The sequence below is a fragment of the Callorhinus ursinus genome, unplaced genomic scaffold, assembly GCF_003265705.2.
Source record: "Callorhinus ursinus isolate GAN/ISIS: 27379988/994484 unplaced genomic scaffold, GSC_fseal_2.0 scaffold8, whole genome shotgun sequence".
Lineage (NCBI taxonomy): Eukaryota > Metazoa > Chordata > Mammalia > Carnivora > Otariidae > Callorhinus > Callorhinus ursinus.
The window spans coordinates 30,614,042-30,637,944 of NW_027397070.1; the positions used below are offsets into that span (position 1 = coordinate 30,614,042).

The 23,903-nt window shown below is 42.4% G+C and overlaps 1 protein-coding gene across 4 annotated transcripts in view; it reads left to right on the forward strand.

Moving 5' to 3' along the window:
• Positions 1-23,903, forward strand: part of PELI2 (pellino E3 ubiquitin protein ligase family member 2) — a 470,538-nt gene that overhangs the window by 319,292 nt on the left and 127,343 nt on the right. The window lies entirely within an intron of this gene.

Consider the following 23,903-nt stretch of genomic DNA (forward strand, 5'->3'; position numbering starts at 1 on the left):
CACCACATGTTCTGTATTCATTTATCTATCGATGGGCACTTAAGTTGCTTCCATATCTTGGCTGTTGTAAATAATGCTGCAATAAACATAGTGATACATACCTCTTCAAATTATTGTTCTTGTTTTCTTTGGGTAAATGCCTAGTGGTAGAATTACTAGATCATATGGTAATTCTGTTCATTTTTTGAGGAACCTCCACACTGTTTTCCATAGTGGCTCTACCGATTTGTATTCCCACTGACAGTGCACGAGGGTTCCTTTTTCCTCCACATCCTCACCAATACTTTTTTCATGTTTCTCTGATTTCAGCCATTCTGCTCGGTGTAAGATGATACCTCATTGGGTTTTAATTTGCATTTCCCTGATTAGTGATGGTAAACATCTTTTCATGTGCTTGTTTGTCATCTGCATGTCTTTTTTGGAAAAATGTCTATTCAGGTCCTTTGCCCATTTTTTTTAAATTGCGTTGTGTTTTTCATGTTAAGTTGTAACAGTTCTTTATATATTTTGGGTATTTATCCTTTATCGGATATATCATTTGCAAATGTCTTCTCTCATTCAGTAGGTTGCTTTTTGGTTTTGTTGATGGTTTCCGTTGCTGTACAAAGCTTGTGTGTGTGTGTGTGTGTGTGTGTGTGTGTGTGTGTGTGGTCCCAGTGGTTTATTTTTGCTTTTGTTTCCCTTGCCTTAGGTAGACCTATTTAGAAAAATGCTGCTAAGGCCAGTGTTAAAAGATTGGTGCCTATGTTTTCTTCTAGGATTTTTATGGTTTCATGTCTTATATTTAGGTCTTTAATCCATTTTGAGTTTATTGTGTGTCGTATGAGAAATTGGTTCAGTTTCATTTGTTTTTCATGTTGCTGTCCCTGTTTCTCCAGCACCATTTATTGAAGAGATGGTCTTTTCCCCCACTTATATTCTTGCTTCCTTTGTTGTAGATCAGTTGACCATATATGTGTGGGTTTATTTCTGGCCTGTCTGTTCTGTTCATCTAGTGTCTCTTTTTGTGCCAGGACCATACTGTTTTGGTTACTGTGGTTTTGTGGTGTATCTTGAAATGTGGGATTGTGATACCTCCAGCTTTGTTCTTCTTAGATCGCTTTGGTTACACAGGGTTTTCTGTGGTTCTGTATAAGCTCTAGTATTCTAGTTCTGTGATGAATATGGGTATTTTGACAGGGATTGCATTGAGTCTGTAGGTTGCTGTGGGTAGTGTGGACATTTTAATAATCTTACAATCTGTGAGCATAGAATATCTTTTCATTTGTGCCATCTTCATCATCAGTGTTTTATAGTTTTCGGAGTACAGGTCCTTTACCTCTTTGATTAAGTTTATTCCTAGGTATTCTTTTTGGAGCAACTGTAAATGGAATTACTGATTTCTCTTTGCTACTTTGTTATTAGTGTGGAGAAACACAACCACTTTCTGTGTTTCTGGTACTTCATTCTTTACACTGAATCAGATTAAACAGTGGTAAAAGGAAAAAGATTAAGAAGTTTATGAGTACTACTTTAGATTAGGGTTTCTTGACCTCAGCACTATTGACAATTTGGTCAGATTATTCTTTGTTGTGAGGCAATGCCATACATTATAGAATGTTTAGTGGCATCCTTGGCCTCTAGCCACTTAATGCCAAAAGTACCCCCTACTCCTAGCTCTGACAACCAGAACTGTCTCCAGACATTGCTGAATGTTCTTTTGGAGGGAGGGATGACCCTAGTAAGGACCACTGACTCAGACTCCTAAGTTGAGTCGGCATGTTATCTGGCTCAGAGTGCGGGCTCTGGAGCTAGAGTCCTGTGGTTGGTATCCTGGTTCTTTGGCCAAGCGACAACTACGCTGTCCCTCAGTTTTCTCATCTCGTAAGTGACGGAAAATAATATTCAACTCCTAGGTTGGAGTAAGGGAGTTAATACATGTAAAGTTCTTGGCGTTGAGAATGGCACCTGGCATACTGTAAATGCTGAGTAAATGTTAACCATGATTATTATGGTTACTGCTTATAAGAACCTATTACATTGTTCTTTCCTTTTCTTCCTTCTATTGCTTATTTTTTCATTGTGTCACAGAATGGCGACCTAAGGGGAAATCATAATTGAGTAAGGGTTTCAGCAAATTAATCCCTTTTTTAAAAGCTGTATCGCTATGTGCTGTGGCCGGCAGGCAGTGTGGCAGTGAACTGATACCAGACTTTTCTGACCAGTTCTCTTTCCTTCCTTCAGTGATTGTGTACCGCTTTGCAGAAACCGGTGCTCAAAATCGGGCTTGGTCGAGGTAGAGGGGGATGCTTTGCACATTGACTGTCTTTGGCCTGGATTAAGAACTGCTCTCAGTTCTGGTCTCTGTACTAAGCCTCTCTCTTGCTCACGTCGGAAACACAGTGAGACCTTCTGTCCCCAGAATGGAGTGTGGTGGAAAGCCTTCCAGAGGGGCGACTGTGGGGCTTAGTCCATTAAGCGTCTGTCTTCAGCTCAGGTCATGATCCCGGGGTCCTGGGATCGAGCCCTGCATTGGGCTCCCTGCTCAGTTGGGGGGAGTCTGCTTCTCCCTCTCCTGCTCCCCCTGCTTGTGCTCGTGCTCTGTCTCTCTCAAATAAATCTTAAAAGTCTTCCAGATAGAAGGTATGGGCTGGAAGGAATGCATTTTTTTCTGTTACCCCAGTTAGTTGAAGCTCCCTCTGTCTTGAATTTCACCCGTTATCTAATCTGACACAGACAAATTCATCTTGCCAAAGCCTTGATTGTGGCAGTGGTTGCTAATTTCATAGAATAATAAAAAAAAAAAAAACAATGGAGGGGGGCAGGGTGTAAGGGCTTGGATGAGGGGGAAGGAGCAGCTGAGATTTTTGTGGAGGGGAAAAAAATTTCTGTACAATCTGAGAATGGAAAAAGGAGTTGCAAGCAAATATGTAGTCATACACACTAAGAGGGACTTGAAACAATTTAAATATACAAAATATTTCCTCTGATACATGCAATTGAATTGTATGGTTTATAGGTTTAAAAAAATCCATTCATTAATCCCAAATATGTTAATGACAGATATTCAAGTTTAAATTTTAACTTAAAGTATTTTTTAAACTTAAAACTTCAAGTTAATATATAATTTTAAAAGGCAATTCAGCTTCCTTTTTTGTCAGAGGAGTATATAATTTACCCGTTTATGATACCATTTTTCTATAATATTAGGAAGACTCTAGAGCTACCTGGTCACTGTTCCTAATAGGAAAACTGAGGTCTAGGGTTACAGGACCTTTCTAAGGTTCCTCAGCTAGCTGGAGTCCAAGGTTCTTAATTGTTAGATTTTTTTAATTCGGTTGGAGAAATTAAGTCTTTTACCACCTTGTTCTTTTTCATTAAAGCAGTCCTTGTTTCTGAACTTTGTGGACTCTTACGTGGTAAAAAGCACTTAAAAAAACCACAGCTGAGTATAAGATACTTTTATTGCATGAAATGTGGGGTACTGACTGAGTAATCCCCTGTGTGGTAGCATTTTCCAGTGGCCCTCTGCCCCCCCCACTAGAACAGCACCTCTGTTTCTGTCCTAAGCATCTGCTTCTTGACCTGCTTCCCTCCGTCCCACTCACTGCTGAACTTCGTGTCTTTGGTTCTAGTCCATCACCACCTACCTTGTAGTCTAAATGAGAACCTGGGTATCATGCCTAACTTCTCTTTCCCCTGAAACCTGGGCACCTCCCCCCACCAACCTGTGAGCCTCCAGATCCTGCACGATGTACGTCTGTGCTGGCCCCATGCTCTCCTCCTCCCCAGCTCTGTTGCCAGCCCCTGGTGCTGACATTGGTCATGATTCTTTGTTCGAACAGACGGATGGATGGATGAGGCCCTAACAGTTTTTCCTTTACTCCAGGCCATGGACTCTTCATACCTCTTAGATGCCACTGACATGTGAAAATGCTTTTTCAGGTGATGGGAAGCGCTGTCCCTTTCATACTGCAGTGTCTGCCCAGTGCCTCACTTCACCCAGCTGAAAGCTCCGTCATGCATGGGATAAGACCCCATTTTCAGAGAATGGCTTGAAAGGTCTTTCACAGACTGGTCCCTGTGCCTTTCCAGCTTCCTTTTCTCCACCAGCACCCCTTTTCTCCTCATTGAAAATGGGGTCAGTTGGGAATTGTAAGGGATGCGTACATTTAAGATCTTGGCCTTTACATATGTGAAACCAAGGACTGTGTGTTGGTCCTGTTGTCAGAGTTTAGGGGCCAGTTGTGGAAAAGTCACATGGCCCTGCCCCTTGTGTCTGGTGACAGCCCAAAGGAATGCGGGGGAATTCACTTCCCACTGATGATGGTGAAATCTGAAACTAGAAACTGGATGGGCATTCATTTAATGTTTTTCCTTGATACAAGTTTCTCCGGTTTTCAATAAAAAATTTTCAGGTAGCATGCAGGCTCAAGGATGCATGTGAGCCAGATATTAATAGTCTATAAAATGAACACCATTCCTTTCTAGTATTCCTTGTAACCTGTTCTTGTAAAAATGCCCTTATAACCATCCCAGTAAAGGGGACCCCCTGCTAAAAATAAAACCTACCCCCTGCTAAGTCTCTGTGGTTCAGTCTTCACCCTATGTGTTTGCTTCTTACCATTTAACCATTGCCTTGTTTTCTAGTAGGGTTTGGAGACCCCAACACTGCTCATACCAGGAAAGGGCTGTGCTTTACCATCCCATGTGTGATGCTTTCCCAAGGCGCCATTTCTCTTTTTCAGATGATGCTTTTTTGGATCATCCGTTCTCCCCTCGCTCACAGCTGGTTTGAGGCTGAAGCAGTTTTCAATAGCATCTGTTCACCAAGGCAGCTCTGAAGCTAGCTGGGCATTTTAATGGCCATAAAACAGAATTACTGTGTGAAAGACCTTTCAGCAATTTAGCTAAAGGCTTCCGAAGCAGTGGAGACATTTTCACTTACGAAAATTGGCACTAAAGAAACATGTGGTGGAGATCCCTTTCCTCTAAATGCCACCACCTTCTATGTTAAATAATACAGACCACTCATCAGAGGAAACTTCCCCACCTTCAGTGTTTTGGTTTATATTAAACCATTTCTTAGATTTGGGAGTGGTTCCACAGAGATCTTTTGGTTGTCTAAATATGAATCAGACCCAGAACCATCTACAGATTCAGTGCAATACCTATTAAAATTCCAATGACATTTTTACAGAAATAGAATAAACCTAAAATTCAATATGGAACCACAAGAGACTCCACTAACCAAGGCAGTCTTGTAGGAGGAAGAACAAAGCTGGAGGCATCATGCTTCCTGATGTCAAACTACATTCCCAAGCCATAATATTCAAAACAGGATGGTATTGGCATAAAAACAGATTCCTAGACCAATGGAACAGAATAGAGAGCCCAAGAATAAGCCCACATATATAGTGTCAATTTATGACAAAGGCTCCAAGAATAACAATAGGAAAAGATGTTCTTGTCAATAAATGGTATTGGAAAAATTGGACAGCCACATGCAAGAGAATTAAGACTAGACTACCCTCTTAAACCATACACAAAAGTCAAAGTGGATTAAAGACTTAGGAGGAAGTCCTGGAACCATAAAATTCCTAGAAAAAAACACGGGGTAAGCTTCCTGGCATTGGTCTTGGTGAGGATTTCCTGAATTTGACAGCAAAAGCAAAGACAACGAAAGTGAAATAAACAAGCGGGATTACATCTGACTAAAAAGCCTCTGTACAAAAGAGGAAACCATCAACAAAATGAAAAGGCATCCTACAGAGTGGGAGAAAATATTTGTAAATTATTTCTGATAAGGAGTTAATATCCAAAATATGTAAAGAACTCATACAACTCAATAGCAGAAAACAACCTGATTTAAAAATGGGCAGAGGAACTGCATAGACACTTTTCCAAAGATTTCCAAATGGTCAACAGGTAAATGAAAGGTGCTCAACATCACCAGTCATCAGGGAAATGCAAATCAAAACCACAATGAGCTACCACCTTATACCTTTTAAAATGTCTATCTTCAAAAAGGTAAGTGTTTGCAAGGATGTGGAGAAAAGGGAACTCTATGCACTGTTGGTAGAACATAAGTTGGTGCAGCCACTATGGAAAATGATATGGAGGTTTCTTAAAACTAAGAATAGAACTACCGTATGATCTAGCAATTCCACTTGTGGGTACATATGCAAAGGAAACGAAAAGAGGATGTCAAAGAGCTACCTGCATTCCGATGTGCACTGAAACACTATTCGCAATAGCCAAGATATGGAAAGAACTGAAGTATCCGTCAATGGATGAGCCAATAAAGAAAATGTGTGCACACAGAGACACACACGAATATTACTCAGCCATGAGAAAGGACATCCTGCCATTTATGACCACATGGATGGGACTTTAGGACATTTATGCTTCACGAAATAGATTTAAAAGACAGCTAGCATATGGTAGAACTTACATGTAGAATCTAAAAAAGCTGAACTCCTAGAAATAGAGATTAGAACAGTAGTTACCAGCTGGGGGGGTGAGAGAAATGGGGAGATGTGGGTCAGAGGTAGAGATGTCTAGCCCTAAGTGCTGGGACTACTGTACAGATGGCGATTAGTGTTAATAATATTGTATTATGGATACTGTATTATATACTTGTAAGTTGCCAAAGGAGTAAATCTTCTATATTCCCACCCCCCAAAAAGTAATGGTAATGACCTGGCATGATGGAGGGGTGAGCTAAAGCCCTGGTAATAATAATCCTTTGCAGTATATGTGTGTCAAATCAACATGTGTACGTCTGACACAATGTTACATCAGTCATACCTCACTGAAGCAAGGGAAGAACACGAATCGCCTGTCAAACAGCTCCATCTGTCCAGCAGGCCGTTTGGAACACCGTGCCTAGAGGCTGATGAGGGATACCAGATGCACTTTGCTCATGTAGTTGTCCAGCGGAATGTGAACGGAGCCTCCCACAGGAGAGCTCCGTTTCCACAGAGTGTTTTCCCAGTGGACAGAATAGACCTTTTGACTCCGAAATGTCAATCTAGGATAACTCGGCTGGGAGTGGGAGGAGAGTCTGATAGAATTGGGCATTTATTCACCTTAACAGATAAAAGAGGATAGCACAATGCTTCAACTATTAGCTGCGATTTTTAAATACAATTTCCAGGATTTTAGAGGTTCTATAAATAGAATTAATGCCAAGTGAATTTAAAAAGCTAGAGAGAAGCAAGATATTCCTTAGGAGTCATTTCCCTCCTTAAAATAACCAGCCCTCTTTCCTCCCTAAAGCATTTTTTTGGGGGAAGATGCAAATTGTAAACCCCGAAACTAATGTGTTTGGCACTGATTTCTGAAGAAAGTTCTTCCCAGTCTGCATTTATGGAGGAATTTGAGCCACAGAAGAAATTTCAGTCCTTGGTATTGTACTTATGGTGATGGGACCATGATTATGTCTCTGTCCCTGGTTTGGTGATCTTTGCTTTGAAAAATGTGTGATCCTTTCCTTCAAACAAAGTCTGTGTGGATTCCTTGCAGCTGTGGCTGCAGGGAAACCATCGTCTCCCCTGCCCCCCCCCCCCCGGCTCCCCCCATCCCCCCATCCCTTCCTCTTGCAGGATCTGGCTGGTGGAGCGTGTGTGCGTACCGCCCATTTGAAAAGGGATCAACAGAACCATTTTTAAAATCATTGTTCTCAATCTTAGGAAGTATTTTTCATTTTTATTTCTAAAACATCAGTTAATTTTTTGCCTATCTGATGGGTGAAGCCTGGAATTTCTGTTAATTTCCTGGCATTTGTTAAATCTCTAATGCTTAGATTCTTTGCCTATTTTTAAATTGTATTGTTTGGCTTTTTTTTTTTTTAAGATTTTATTTATTTATTTAATTGACAGAGAGAGAGAGAGAGAGACAGCGAGAGAGGGAACACAAGCAGGGGGAGGGTCAGAGGGAGAAGCAGGCTTCCCGCGGAGCAGGGAGCCCGATGCGGGGCTCGATCCCAGGACCCTGAGATCATGACCTGAGCTGAAGGCAGTTGCTCAACCAACTGAGCCACCCAGGCGCCCCTTGTTTGGCTTTTTTATGTATGTGATATATATAACAAAGAGGTCTTATAGATTTTGTCTTTTGACTCTGTTCACCCTATTCCAGGGTTGTTTTGGTTTTTTTTTTTTTTTAACCTTGATGTAATCATATGTGAAATTGTTTCACTTATGATTTATGTTTCCTGTTTTGCTTAAGAAGTACTCTATCTGGGGCGCCTGGGTGGCTCAGTCAGTTAAGCGTCTGCCTTCAACTCAGGTCATGATCCCAGGGTCCTGGGATCGAGTCCCCCATCAGGCTCCTTGCTCAGGGGGAGCCTGCTTCTCCCTCTCCTTCTGCTTGCCACTCCCCCTGCTTGTGCGTGCTCTCTCTCTCTCTCTCTTTCTCTCTCTCTCAAATCTTAAAAAAAAAATACTCTATCCCAAGGTTTACATATCTTACACTTTTTTGCAAATGCTTTTTTGACTTGATTTTTTATATTTAGATTTTTCTTCCATTTGAATTTTATTTTTAAAATATCAGTTGAGCATCTCATTCATGCCAGGCACTGGGCTCTGTACTGATGAGTAAAATTTGATCCCTTTGCTAATGGAGCTTATAGTGGCAGAGGCAAGCAGTGAATAAGTTATGAAACAAATATATAATATTTATCTGTACCCAGGGCTGTCAAGGAAACAGTGATAGAGAATACTGTGTGGTCCAGGGACACAAACATAAGTTAGGCTGAATTATGAAGGGATACATTGAAGTTAGCTTTGTGGGGGGGGGTGGTAATAACCAGCAGGATATTCCAAGACCCTGAGGCAGATTTGAGGATTGGTAAATGCAGAGTTGGAGTCTGGAATGAGATGAGGGTCCAGAAGTAGTGGATCCTTCATGTCTTTGTAAGGGGCCTTGGTTTTAATCTAGGTGCAGTAGGAAGCTGTTTTGGGGGCGGGGAGTGTTAGGGAGAGATGTATGAAGGAAGAGAGCGTTTGGGCCTTGATATGGAGGGTAGGATGGAAGCAGACCAGATAGGGGACTACTGTAATAGGCTGGATGAGAGATGAGTGGCTTAGACTGGTGTGATAGTTAATTTTATGTGTCATCGTGGCTCTGGGGCCCAGATATGTGGTCAGACATTTAGAATAATATTGTCCTTTGAGGGTGTTTTTGGAGATTACCATTTTAATCCGTGGACTCTGAGTAACAGATTGTCCTGTATAATACTGGTGGGCCTCATCTAATCAATTGAAGGTCTGAATAGAGCAAAAGACTGGCCTCCTTGAACAAGAGGGAATTCTGCAGCAGCCAAGTAGAGAGACTTCAGACCGGAACTGTAGCATGAGCTTTTCCCTGGTCTCCCGCTTGCAGGCTCACCCTGCAGATTTTGAATTGGCCAGCCTCTCTAATAACACGAGCCAATTCCTTAAAACACAAAAACAAAAAGCCAAAACTTTCTATATGTATCTACACACATTGGTTCTGTTTCTCTGGACAGCCCTCACTAATACAGCAGAGGTGGTGACAATGCAAAGACAGAGAAGTGAGCACATTTTGGGGAGGAAACAGTAGGACTCACTGAGAGGAACGAATTGTAACTGAGTGGATGGTGATGTCATTCAAGGAAATAAAGGCAACAGAAAAGAGCCAAGATAGGGAGAAATTCAAGAGTTTGGTATCTGTTTAGTTTGAGATGCCACTGAGCTATGAGTAGAAGGGTTCAGGATCTGAATTGGAGATAGAATTCTGGAACTCAGCAGTGTAGAGAGGGGCAGAAGACACAGGGTTGACCACTAGAGAACCCCACCTTCAAAAATAGACTGACAGGGAGTGACCAGAAACCTAGGAGGACCAAGAGCTTGGAAGAAAGTTGCTGACGTCAGATGCTCTGCATGGTTCCAGAAGATGAAGATTAATGAGAAGTGACTATTAGGTTTGACAGACTGCTGATTGGTGGTTCATTGACTAAAGCAAAGTTGATGGAGTAGTGGGAGCAGAGTCAGGAACAGAGTGGGCTGGGTGAAGTGGAGCTCGAGAAGGGAACACACCTGTGGCCACTCTTTGGCTGTGCAGCAACAGGGAACAGCAAAACCAGGGGAGGAGTAGTTGAGGATCTGGGGCTTCAAGGAATTTCACTTTTACTCTTTATGGAGAATAGGAGGGCACGTTCATGTGCCGATGGAGTTGATCCAGGAATATGGAAGACTGAAGATGAGGACAGAGAAGGTGTGTCACTGAAACAACAGGTCCTTGGGCAGGCAGGCATATTTGTTGCCAGGGGGGATGAAGGCACTCCCATGTAATGGATTTTGTGCTCTTATTAAAGGGAATGGGAAGTAAGGAGGGGGTTTGAAGAAAGAGGTAGAAGGTAGAGTGGGGAAGAAAGTTAACTCAAGAAACAGAATAGCCAGGATGGTGTTGAAAGCCCTCTTGAGAGCTGAGACTGATCTAGTCTGTGTTTTTCCATTGTAAATATTTTGCTGCAACTGTGGAAAAGAAAATTGGGTTAGAGTCTGACATGACCGAGGGAATGGTTTTTATAGGAGTGGTAAAAGTGATGGATGAAATTTCAGTTTGGTGAAAAGGGTAGATAACCAGTGACATCCAAGAACTGTGGTGAAGGGATGTGATGAGGTCATGTATATGGTATGAGGTTAGGAGTCCACCTGCACTACTTTTAGGAGAAGCAGTTGTGCCCCAACCCTTTATTGAAGAGGCCATCCTTTCTTCCCTGACTTTACTTGCCACTGTTCCTATATATTGACTTTCCATATAATCCTAGGAACGCTCTTTGGCTGGCTGTTCTGTTCTTCAGAGCTGTTTGCCTCTTGCTGTGTAGACACACACTGTTTCACTATGGGGCAGGGGCAGGATCCTTTGGGGCCACATGCAGTAATTTCCCCAGACCTACCACCTGGAATGGAGTTGCTTAGTAGGACAGAAGTTCATCCTCTGGGGGCGCCTGGGTGGCTCACTCAGTTAAGCGACTGACTTCAGCTCAGGTCTTGATCTCAGGGTCCTGGGATAGAGTCCCATGTTGGGCTCCCTGCTCAGTGGGGAGTCCGCTTCTCCCTCTGCTCTCCATCTGCCTCTCCTCCTGCTCATGCTCTCTCTCTCTCCCAAATAAATAAATAAAATCTTTTAAGAAGTTCATCCACTGTGTCACTATTTTTAAATTGATCTTTAAGATGTTTGTAGCATTTTGTACTCCTGCCAGCAAGACCAGTTTCTATTTCTCCATGCTCTTACAAATACTTGATGTTAGCGGACTTATATTTTGGGGAGAGCACTTTGTTGACTTTCTTACTCCATCATGCTGGAAGTCAGAAGTCAAAAGATTTTAGATTTTAATGTAGTTAGATAAACCTGTTTCTTCCCCTCTGCCCACTTTTCTTATGGCCTGTGCTCGGTGTCCCTCATTTAAGTCATCTTTTCCTATGCTAGTGTCACAGACGTTGTTTCTGATACTATGTTTTTTAAAATATTTTATTTGAATTCCAGTTAGTTAACATACAGTGTAATATTAGTTTCAGGTGTACAATGTAGTGATTCAACACTTCCATACAACACCCAGTGATGGTCACCAGTGTGCTCCCGAATCCCCATCACCTGTTTCACCCATTCCCCCACCCACCTCCCCTCTGGTCACCATCTGTTTGCTTTCTACAGATGAGTCTGTTTCTTGGTTTGCCTCTCTTTTGTCCCCTATGATAATTTGTTTTGTTTCTTAAATTTCATGTATGAGTGAAATCTCATGATATCTGTCTTTCTCTGACTTACTTTGCTTAACATTATACACTCTAGCTCCATCCATGTAGTTGCAAATGGCAAGATTTCATTCTTTTTGATAGTGAGTAATATTCCAGTGTGTGTGTGTGTGTGTGTATATACTACATCTTCTTTATTCATCAGTCAGTGGACATTTGGGCCCTTTCCTAATTTGGCTATTGTGGATAATGCTGCTGAAAACACGGGGGGTATGTGTCCCTTCAAATCATTATTTTTGTATTCTTTGAGTAAGTACCTAGTAGTGCAATTGCTGGATGAGGTAGTAGTTCTATTTTTAACTTTCTAAGGACCCTCCATACTGTTTTCCAGAGTTGCTGCACCAGTTTGCATTCCTACCAACAGTGTAGGAGGGTTCCTCTTTCTCCGCATCCTCACCAACACTCTTTTCCTGTGTTGATTTTAGCCATTCTGATGTTGTGAGGTGGTACCTCATTGTAGTTTTGATTTCTGATACTATCTTTTAATGTTTTAAATAAAGTTTTGCTTTTCATGATTAGGACTTTAAACCAGAATTTATTTTGTGTAGGTTGTAAGCTAAGTAAAGATCCAAAACTGTTTTTTCCTTGTCAATAACCGATTTTCTCTGCCCTTTCCCTGGTTAACTTTTTAAGTCATATAGGAAATTCCTACCTAAGTATGTGGACCCAAATCTATAACTCTCTATTCTCTTCCATTGGTCTCTTTATCCCTGCACCAATACCACACTATTTTAATTACTACACCTTTATGATAAATCCTAATGTTTGGTAAAGTAAGTCCTACCCACCTTGTTCTTCAGAAGTGTCTTCACTTGGGGCGCCCGGGTGGCTCAGTCGGTTAAGCATCTGCCTTAGGCTCAGGTCACGGTCTCAGGGTCCTGGGATCCAGCCCTGTGTTGGGCTCCCTGCTCAGCGGGGAGCCTGCTTCTCCCTCTCCCTCTGCCCATACACCTGCTTGTGCTCTCACTGTCTCTCAAATAATATCTTTAAAAAAAAAAAAAAAGGTCTTCACTATTCTTGGCTCTCTTGTCTTCCGTATGAATTCTGAGGATCACATTGCCAAGTCCTATCAAAAGGCACATTAGAGTTTCGATGGGAATTGCATGTAATCTATAGATTGATTTGGGGTGAAAGTTGTACAGTTGAATCTTCCTGTAATCATTCATACCTGTAATTATGTCCACCTTTTTATTCCTAATATTGTATATTTTTGTTTTTCCTCTTTTTGTTTGGAGGTATTTCATTTTACTCATATTTTCAAAGAGCCAGATTTTGACTTATTTTTTACTGTTACTTATTTTAACTTTCATTTTAGTTCATCCCTCTTCTTTTTTTTTTTTTTAACATTTTTTATTTATTTATTTGACACAGAGAGAGACAGCACAGCAGGGGGAGTGGCAGGCAGAGGCAGAGGGAGAAGCAGGCAGGGAGCCCGATGTGGGACTCGATCCCAGGACCCTGGGATCATGACCTGAGCCGAAGGCAGACGCTTAACCATCTGAGCCACCCAGGCGCCCCCATCCCTCTTCTTATCGTAAATCTATAAACAGTTGTTTTTAAGATTTTATTTATTTATTTGAGAGAGAGAGAGAACAGAGGGAGACTAAGAGAGAGAAGCAGACTCCCCACTGAGCAAGGAGCCTGAAGCGGGGCTCCATCCCAGGACCCAGAGATCATTACCTGAGCCTAAGTCAGACACTTAATTGACTGAGCCACCCAGGTGCCCCAACAACAATAGTTTTATTACTGTCCTGTGTGAGCCAAAGTTTCTATCATTCTGCCCAAGGCTTTTCTCCTGAGGCAATCATATGATGTTTCTGAGTCATCTGTAGTGACCGTCCTGAGTCTCTCCACATACCCGTGTTTGGAAACTGAATGTCTCTATCCTGCTCAGGCTCTAATAGAAACCACTTATTTCTGTTCCATTTTTGTGTTTATACAAGAGATGGATTAGTCTGGGTCATTTCTTCTCTTCCTATGTTGCTGCTGTAGCAGAATCCACTTAAAGAACTGGGACTGAGGTTGAAAGTGTCTAATAATCACAGATGGTAGATTCCCAAATGTAACTAGAAGCCATTCCTTATTATCAGGAATATTAAAATAGAAGATTTAAAATGTGCTAATAAGTCTACCCAGTGCTTCTGGGTTCTTCCTGTTGATTTCTCAGGGTGTGGCTAGCAATGAACCAAGGTTTATAACTGGCAAATATGAGTGAAATCCCATTATCAGTGGGTTTAATGGCCAGTTTGACATATTTATTCTGATTAAACACAAACCCTATTGGTTGCATACAGAGATAAAAGTTGTTTTGGTAGATTAAAATATGTGAACATATGTGATAAACCAATCTCTCCGCTCTTTCTTTAGTGTATATAATTTGCACTCAGCTTATTGGGATCCAGGGATTTAATTCTGTACTACACACAGGTGGTGCTTGATAAATCTTTGCTTACTTGGTGTTGACTGTGTGTAGCTACAGTTCACCTTCGCTGTGGAAACCTGCCCTACACGTGTGGCAGCGCTTGGTGTATTCACATGGGAGATAGGTTTGTGTCGAACTTGGGCTTCTTGGCCGGCAGCAGTTTTAAGTGATTAACAAAGAGTTCATACGAAACTGGAAGGAATGATTTAAAGCCAGAATTCAAGGCCTCATATAAATGTTTATATTCTTCATAGTCTAGTTCATAATTCACATTCCAAATATTTATTGTTGTTTTTGTTTCTTGAGGGAAACAAAATGTACTAGCTACTTTTCTTTGCTACTACCCTACCACACTGCCCTAATAGTAGAGCTCAAATCTAGAGAGATGCCAGATACTGTTAAGGACTTTTCATAAATTTCCGTTTCCCTTCTCAGTTTCAAACTGTAGGATTTTTATCCTCTCCTTTTTCAGATGAGGAATCTGAGGTGTAGAGTAATTAAGGAGCCTCCCCAAGATCACGCAGATGGTGAGAAGTAGAGACTCAAACCAGGTCTGATGGCCAAGCCTGCTTTCGTAGTGAGCACACACTGGAATGTTCTCATATCGGTGTTAACCTTAAAAATTGTCAGTTATCTTATCAGCAAAAAATGGTTTTATGCTGGGTATAGCAGAGAATTGCAATTCGGGATATGCATACTATTCCAAAAACATAAGCAAGCCTGGAGCACAAAGGAGGAGAATGTACTTTTATAAAGGAAAGGGGGGGGTGGTCACTGCGAAGCGGGTGGGGTGCTCTTAGAAAACAAAAAGTCCACTGATGTAAACTGGGAATTCAGAGTGTAATGGCTTTTCAGTGGCTGAATTGTGACAGTCTCTCACTGGCAGGACTACTGCTGGACAAGGAGAAAACCTTCCTCCTGCTTAAGATAGTAGTTACCAACTTGCAAGACTCGCAAGATATTTCTCTTCTTGGGTCTACAGTTGACCAGTGGTAGGGTGAGAGCTCCCCGTTCGGGCCTCCTGATTCCATTTTAAATGAGGTGGTGGTGGTGGTGGTTGTTTTTAAGTTTAAAATCAATTAACATATAATGTTTGTTTCAGGGGTACAGGTCTGTGATTCACCAGTGCTCATTATAACACATACCCTCCCCAATGCCCATCACCCAGTTAGCCCATCCCACCACCCCCTCCTCTCCAGCAACCCTCAGTTTGTTTCCAATGATTAAGAGTCTCTTATGGTTTGTCTCCCTCTCTGGTTTCATCAGCAATTGCACTACTGTGTATTTACCACCAAAGATACAATGTAGTGATCCAAAGGGGCACCTGCACCCCAATGTTTATAGCAGCAATGTTCACAAAAGCCAAACTACGGAAAGAGCCCAGATGTCCATCGACAGATGAATGGATAAAGAAGATGTGGGGTGTGTATGTGTGTGTGTACACACACACACACACACACACACACACACACACACACACACAAAATGGAATATTATGCAGCCATCAAAAAGATGAAATATTGCCATTTGCAAGGACGTGGCTGGAACTATAGAGGGTATGATGCTAAGCGAAATAAGTCAATCAGAGAAAGAAAATTATATGATCTCACTGATAAGTGGAATTGAAGAAACAAGGCAGAGGATCATAGAAGAGAGGAAAAATGAGGTAGTTTTTTTAAATTTCCACACAGGGTACCATCTAGAACTGGAAGTGATGACTAAGAAGGAAAGAAATGTTATTAAAAGATGGTGAAATAATCAATATGACCAACACTCAACCATAAATACAATCCTGTGTGTTGAAATCTTGGATATGGAAGTTTGGAATGTTGATTGTAAGGTGAACAGCCTACAGTTCAGGCAAAGATGATTCTTGAAAAAGAGTGAGTTCCTAACTCAGTTCTCTCCTTATTAAAGTTCCTGTTAGATTAATTTTTAATATTGTAGCAGGCTTCAGCAGAAGACCTGTCGACATTTTCATTCATTATCTTACGTTTGCATTTCAAACATTCTGATTGTTCGGCTCACAGAGATTTTGCCTGGTCTAGAAGCTATTAGTGATCATTATTAAAAGAAACCGTCCAGGGAATTCACAGGTATGTTTAGATTTCATAGACCTCCTTTTCTTAACATCAAAAAGACATACACTAGTCCTCTTTGTTATTAAAATACATCTGATCTTAAAACACCACATAAAATAACATTAAGCTTCAGTCTTTAAATATAAACCCAAGACAGAGCACTGGCCTGTGAATTTGGAGGTCTGGAACTTACTCCCTGTGAGCCTCAGTGAGGAAGCCAAGCCGTACAGTGAAACTATAAATTATCCTGGTTTCCATGCATTTCTTCACATTTCATTGTTCCATCAAAAGATGATTCTGGATTTGCTGGTGGCTGTCCACGAGGGTGTTCCATAAGAGAGAAATGTAGAAAATATGGAGAAAGGGAAGCTGAAACCTGTGACAGATATTTTCATTGTATTTCTTTAAGTAGATTTGCAAGGTGCTCTCTACTTAATGTGAAATAGTCTTTCATCCCAGTCTTGGATGATGATGTATCCAGTGGTGACAGTTACCCAGGAGTGGTCTAGGGATTTAAAAAAGTATAGCAGTGCCCTTTGCTTTTAAGCTTGTGTTCCTGTGTATAGCATATTTTGCATGTATCCAACCAACATTTATTAAGGGCCTACTGTATAAATGTTATTTAAGAAAAATTCTTCTCCCTGTATAATTCAGTCAAATTGTATTGTCAGCCTCCACCTGAAACCATTTAATTCTTACAAGGCTATCATCCACCTAAATTGCCGAGTACCATGTAGTGATGCTTCTGAGCCACTCACTACTAGATGTGTCTGCTATTTGAGTGGGTGGCTCAGTGGCTCAGTGGTTTAGTGAGATGCAGTTAGGAGTGTCTACCCAGGAATTCAGCTGGCTGATTATTTACAGTAATCCCATGAACCCATGGTCAATCAGTACATATACTTTTTCTACAAAAGCTGAATTCTTATTGCTGAGTCATTTAAAACTCAAAACAGGCTTCTTAACCTTATAGTACTAATATTCACTGTGATGGTAAAACTGTGTTGCGTGTTTACTATGTGTTAGGTATTGTTCTAAGTATTAACTCTTTGTCACTACCCAGTAGGGTAAGTCCTATTACCCGGATTTTGTAGACGGAGAAACTGAGGCAGAGATACATAAAGTAACCCACCAATGTCACACAGCTAATAGGTGCCCGGTCTCCGAAGCCCACCCTTTTTTAAAAACTATTTTTATTTGATACATTTGACATGTTATATTTTATAAATTTAAGGTGTATAGAATGTTACTTTGATACAATTATATATTGTAATATGATTGACATTGAGGTAATATTTAGCCCTCCAAAGTTCACTTTCAACCAACTTAAAATTATCCAATTGGGACCATATAAGGTATTTTTATGAAGAAATACTGTGTATTGTCACTGAGTAAAAATGGAGATGATTGCAAAAAATGGAAGGGAAAAGTAGCTAGAATATCATCCCTTTAGCAAAAAAAATTTATTTTAGGAAATTTTGCCTAAAAGGTAAAAATAATCCTTCAGTTAATTTTTTCTTTTTGCTTAGTTTTCGGTTTTTCTAGAAGGGCTTCATACCCCTTCTCTCCCACAGAAGTATAAGTCTGCCCTTTGTACCATGTGATTCCTCATTTCCTTGTCTGTTGTGTTCTCGGTGGGGATGGTCCTCCTGGAGCCTCCCCTCATTAGCTGCGCTCCGAATTCGAATTCATTGCTCTCCAGGCCTGCTCACCGCTCACATCCTGCTTGCTGTGCCCTATGTCTGTCATGAGGGGGTTCTTCCTAAGTGTCTGATGCTTGATTGTCTGTTCTCCTGTAAGGCCGGCTGAAATCTGGGTATGGGGAAGGGGTGGGGGTTACTATAGTGTGGGGCTTAAGTGCATTACGACACGGTCATGTCTTCTGGGGGATACGTCTTCCGATGTGATGCAGTGAGAAGTACGCAACCTATCATCTGAGACCTCTTCTTGACAACATCTTCACCTGAATCTGGTCATTAAACAGCCAGACAAATGCAGATCATGGGGCCTTTTCCAAGACCCCTGGCCTGGCCTTTTCAGAACTGTGTATCATGGACGACCATGCGCCAGCTGTGGAGAGCGGCCCTCATCCTGGTTGACCCTGGGATCTGGTATAAGACCGTAGGAGTTTATGGGTGTCTCTGAAAGACATTATGACCAGGTACAGTGGAAAGTGACTTTATAGCTAAGTCTTCTGAAGAAAGATTTGTAGTTAACTGTGCTTGTGGGGAGCTGGATGGGCAGATGGAGAAGGTGTAGAATGAAGAAAGCCAGTGAAGGGGGTCCTTGTAACAAGGGAGGACGGGGATGATTCCTGCCTCTGTGTGGGGTTAGGTATAGAGACCTGAACCACAAGCAGGGCTCCGCTCCCAAAAGGACTTGCCAGCCTCAAATATCAGGCGTTAGAGGGCTTTCAGTAGGGGACTGATGGGATCAAATTTCCACTTGGAACAGTCGCACTGGCGACAGTTTGGCATTGTGGATGTGATCAATAATTTCCAAGGTTCGTGAATGCCTGGAGGCCAGTTAGAAGCCCGAGTGGCAATCCAGGTTTCTGATGGAGTCAGTGGTGGTGAAGGTAGAAGTGGACAATGAGAGGAATGAGTCTGTAGCAGATTCGTTGGATGCTCAGATTAGTTGTTAGATTGGTTGGTTGTGGCAGGTGAGAGAGTGCAGGGCAGGGTGACTCCTGAGCCTCTGACTTAAGGACATGGACAGATAGCCTGAATCCTGGAGGATCAGGGTCCTTTTGGTTTGTCGGGGAAGAGGGTAGGTAGAGACAACCAGTTTTGGAGATGCTGAATTTGAGGCATTTGGGAGATCCATAGTGCTGGTGTTGAGAAGGCTGTAAGGTGTATGGGTCTAGAGCTCAGAAGTGAGGTTTGGGCAAGAGTAGGGAGTCATTGGCATAAAGATGGCATTTGGAAAGGAGTGTGTGCCCCTGGGGAGAGTTTCTGGACCGATAAGGAGACTGGGTATATTTGAAGGGCTTGGTAGAGAGGGAGGGGTCTATGGTAAAGGGTCCAGAGTGTGGGAAGAGGGCCCGGAGGCCTGTAAGGCCAGGGAATAGGCAGCAGGCTGCAAAGAGAGGACTGGAATGGCCCCATGAGATTTACTGTGAGGGTTCTGGGGGAACTTAATGATGCACTGTCACTGGACCGTGGAGAGTGGGGGCTGGTAGTGGTACAGATGACATACATGTGAGGTGGTAGGGAGGGGACCATGGGAAGCGGGCATCGGAGACTCATGGTCTGTGAACAGGAGACGAGAGTGTGACATTGGGGGCAGGGAGTGGAGTTAAAAAAACTTTATTCATACTTTTTTAATATAGAAGAGTCTTGAACATGCTTTAATATGACAGTCTTGAGCCTATGGGGAAGGGGAGATTAACAATACTGGGCAAGATCCTAGAGAAGGCAGGAGACGTGGGCTGAGCATAAACTCCTCCATTGTAACAGGAAGCGCTGGGGACGCTGGGAAGTGTGGACAAAGGGAATGACTCAATGGGAAATTTAAAAGGATATTTACAAAGCAAAACCATTCAGTGGTTTATGAAAGTAAATAACGCATTACACCTTTACGTGGTGTTCACGTAGCGGGGAGATGTGGTGGGTGCCCCGGGCCAGCACAGACCCCTCCCACTCCGAGGAGGGGAGGAGGTGCTTCAGGCCAGCTGCCACACGCACAGGGGGTGAGGAGGGGAGTGGTTAACTCAGTGCGGTTGAAATAAAAGGCTTTTCTAAGTATCATGAGTGTTTAAGAGGGTAATTGGAGAATTGGATTTTTGTTTTCCTGTGGACCAATCAGTAACCGTTATTTTGATGCATGAAAAGACCAAAGATAAGCTACCTAAGAGCAGTTAGCTTGCAAGCAAAGGTTCCCCAGCAGGAAGCATGGCTGCTACTGAGAAGTTTACTCTCCTTTGCAAAGGTTGAGTACTGAAATGACACACCTCATTTACCGGGGTATTTACAGTAGGAAGGTGACCTAATTAGAACAAACAGTAACTTCAGAAACTTTCTAGTCCTCTGATTACGGGGTCAGTGCCTCAAATTACTTCTCTTTACTTGATTGCAGCAGATTAGTTCTGACTTATTACCAGAGTTAATTGGAGAAAAACAAAAGTTGTATCAGAATGGTGGTTTGCGTATCACCTTTCCAGTCCCCCTCTCAAGGAGGAGTTTTTAAAAAGTAATCCTTAGCTGACGAAACAGTCTCTTCGGTTTGTCCTCATCTTATAACATTCTTCCCAGAACGGATCGTACTCTGACCTTGGAAGAGCCTCCTTCCGGTTGAACGACACCGTTCTGGTCATTCCAAGTGCTCCAGTAAGTTGTCGTTTCAGAGTTCGGTAAATGACTCCTTGCCTGTGCCAGGCGGGATGTGATCTTTCGGCTTCCAGTATTTTCTCATGGTCTATTTTTCGAATGGGTCTGCACTCCTAGAGGACATGGTGGTTTCCCTTCAGATGTTTTATTTATTTTTTTAAGATTTTATTTATTTGAGAGCCAGGAAGCATGAATGGGAGGTGCGGGTAATGGAAGAGGGAGAAGCGGGCTCCCCGCTGAGCAATGAGCCCAACATGGGGCTCGATCCCAGGATCCTGAGATCATGATCTGAGCCAAAGGTGGATCCTTAGCCAGCTGAGCCACCCGGGCACCCCTCCCTTCAGATGTTTTAGAGTAATGTAAAAATCCTGGAATTTATCAGCAGCACATGTGGCATCCAAGACTTCTCCATGGTTCTCTGACGTTTTCTTTGTTTCCTGCTGTTCAGTGTTTTATCAATCTAATACCAATTTCCCTCTCCATTTACGGTTCTCCTACACTGGCTGTTAACCTTTGATATGGAATTCTGTCAAGTGGTTTCTGAAATTCCAAGATCACTGCCACTCCTTTTTTTAAACTCCTCAGCGCTGTCGTCCGGGGGTTCACTGCACGCCCTGTGAGAAGGGCTTGTCGTGCCCCAAAGCACGTTGTCTGTGCCTAATCAAAATGTGCTCCACAAGTTATCAAACAAGGGCCCTGCATTCTCAGTGATTACGTGGCTTTTGAATTGTGAGTCTACAGTGAAATCCTGGGAAGACAGTGGAAATTTATAACAAAAATTACCACCCAAGAGCAGAGCGAACATAGGGTTTTAAGTAAGATTCATTAACTGCTCTGTTTCTCCTTGCCCTTAGACACCTGCTAAGCTCACTAGACCTTAATAAATAATACACTTTGCACGTTGTCGACGAGGCCAGTAGAGCAAAAAATTACTCAATCTGTGTAAACCCTAACATTGTTGTCGTCATTATATCAAAATCAGAACAGCTTCCATGGTTGGCTCCTAACTGTGTCCCAGTCGCTGTGCTAAGAACTTTATATGCATTATCTCATTTAAGAGATTTTTTTTTAGTATCTCTATTCCAGGTACTGTGGTAGGTACTTGGGACGTTATGCTCACTATTCTCCAGGAACTTAGGATCTCAGCAAGAAAATCAGAAGTCCCACTAGAGCATGATATTGCTGGGATGCCTTAAGAAAAGGGACCAATTTTCTGGCAGGTTTATTTTCTTTCAGTAGGTTGTCTTTCCATGAAAACAGTGTCACACAGTGTGGATAAAGTGCAGCCAAGCTTGAATGCCACCTAGACCCAGTGGGGGATTTCATGTCAGGCCATAGGGTGGAGAAAGCTCTACATTGGCAGGACCCCCTAGTACAGAGCCATGGCCTCGACCAGGCATGGACCCTGCTGCCTTTCGCTGCCCTGGGGAGATGGCCATCCTGACTTCCCGCTGGGTGGAGTCTGGATCCTTAGCCAGATGATCGGCACATTGGGATGGTTGAGAATTCAGGACTGGGACTCACAAGCCAAACATAAAACTCTCCTCTTTTTCAGACATACAGACAATAAAAGCCAGACACCTCTTGCATGTCAGACATGGCATCGGTGCCTAAATTCAGCATGCTGTTAGCAAGTTGCCTGAGTCAGCATCATGGAGGGAGCTTTTAACAGTTGAGGAGTGAGTCTGGTGAGCAAAGAATCACTCTTGAGTGCTTGCCAGGATGAGAGGCAGGCACCAATGGGGCAGAGATCCTCAGGAGCTCCTTACTGAAGCTCCCTTCCCCTAGCGTGTACAGGTGATGTGCGGGTGCAGAGCCCATTTGAGGGAGTTAGAGAGGGCTTTCCAAAGGGGATGACATCTAAGACTTGAAAAATAAATGGTGGGGAGGGGAGAGGCGGTAGGGGGACTGGGAAGATGACTGTTGAGGCACAGCAAAATCTGCTCCAAGAACGAGAAATCTTTCCATTTGCCTGCAAGGGATAGGAGAGAGAGGGAGGCTGTCGAGATACTATTGCATCTGTCTTTGCCTCTGTGTTGACATTTGCACTTAGGAGCAGAGCAGTGGTGGGTGAAACTCCTGGCACCTTAACATGCGGCAGGGCAGAGGCGCAAACCGTAGCCTTGTTCTTCATTGCCACAAAGCACCTGCAAGGGAAAAAGAAAATGCAGTTTCATGTGAGGTAGTAAACACTTGTATTAAATCTCGACCCTGAGTACACATCTTTTTATGATGCATGCCAAAACGGGAAGTACATATAACACACTTTTGCCACCCTGCACAGTGGTCTAGTTGCTCTGGGAAAGCACTTCAACAGTGGTTTGATTCATGAGGTGAACTGGCTGCTCAAAGGGGGCAGCATTTCAAAAGAATGACCTGTAAATATGGTTATTCAGACTTGGCTGTTTGGTACCGGTTTCTAAAGGAAAACTAGAGGGAGTTTTGTTGCCTGTGTTAAAAATTCAAGCTTTCAAGCCAGAATTACAGTTTTGGAAAACTTGTGTGGCCACCGAGGCTGGACTTTTCTGATGAGCTTGGTAGTGACATTAATAATGATGTTTTAACAAATAGAATGTGTCAGCATTTGGAAGCTCTACATAACTCAGTGAACTAGTATGTTCCAAATGACTGGTGCATGATGTTACATATATAACTCATGTTACATATATTACTCAGACATAGTGGAAAGAGCTAAAGTATAAGTTACACCAGTGGATTTAAACAGAGTAAGAAAATCTCATTGATAGGATTTTAGATTCCACGTTGCAACCTTTAAGAAATGACTCATTTGTCGAGTTTTGGTGTTGTGTCATAAAAAGAGTGATAATGGTATTGTGGTTATGATGGGATGAATGTCCTTGCTCTTCAAAGCGTTGTAAAGTACGTAGGAGTGAAATGTCACATTTCAAATGGTTTGGCCAAAGAAAAAATACACTTACATAAAAGAGGGGGCCCATGTGGTAAAAAGTTAGCAATTGGTAAATCTAGGTGAAGGGTCTACATCTGTAGATATTAGCTATACTATTTTTTAAAATGTGTTCAAATATTATACTAGTTTTTATTTTACTTGTTTTAAAGATAAAATTTACTTATTTGACAGAGAGAGAGAGCCAGAGAGCACAAGCAGGGGGAGAGGGAGAGGAGAAGCAGACTCCCAGCTGAGCAGGGAGCCTAATGCGGGGTTCAATCCCACATCCCGGGATCACAACCTGAGCTGAAGGCAGATGCTTAGCTGATTGTACTAGTTTTGTTTTGTTTTTTATGTTATGTTAATCACCATACATAACATCATTAGTTTTTGATGTAGTGTTCCAGG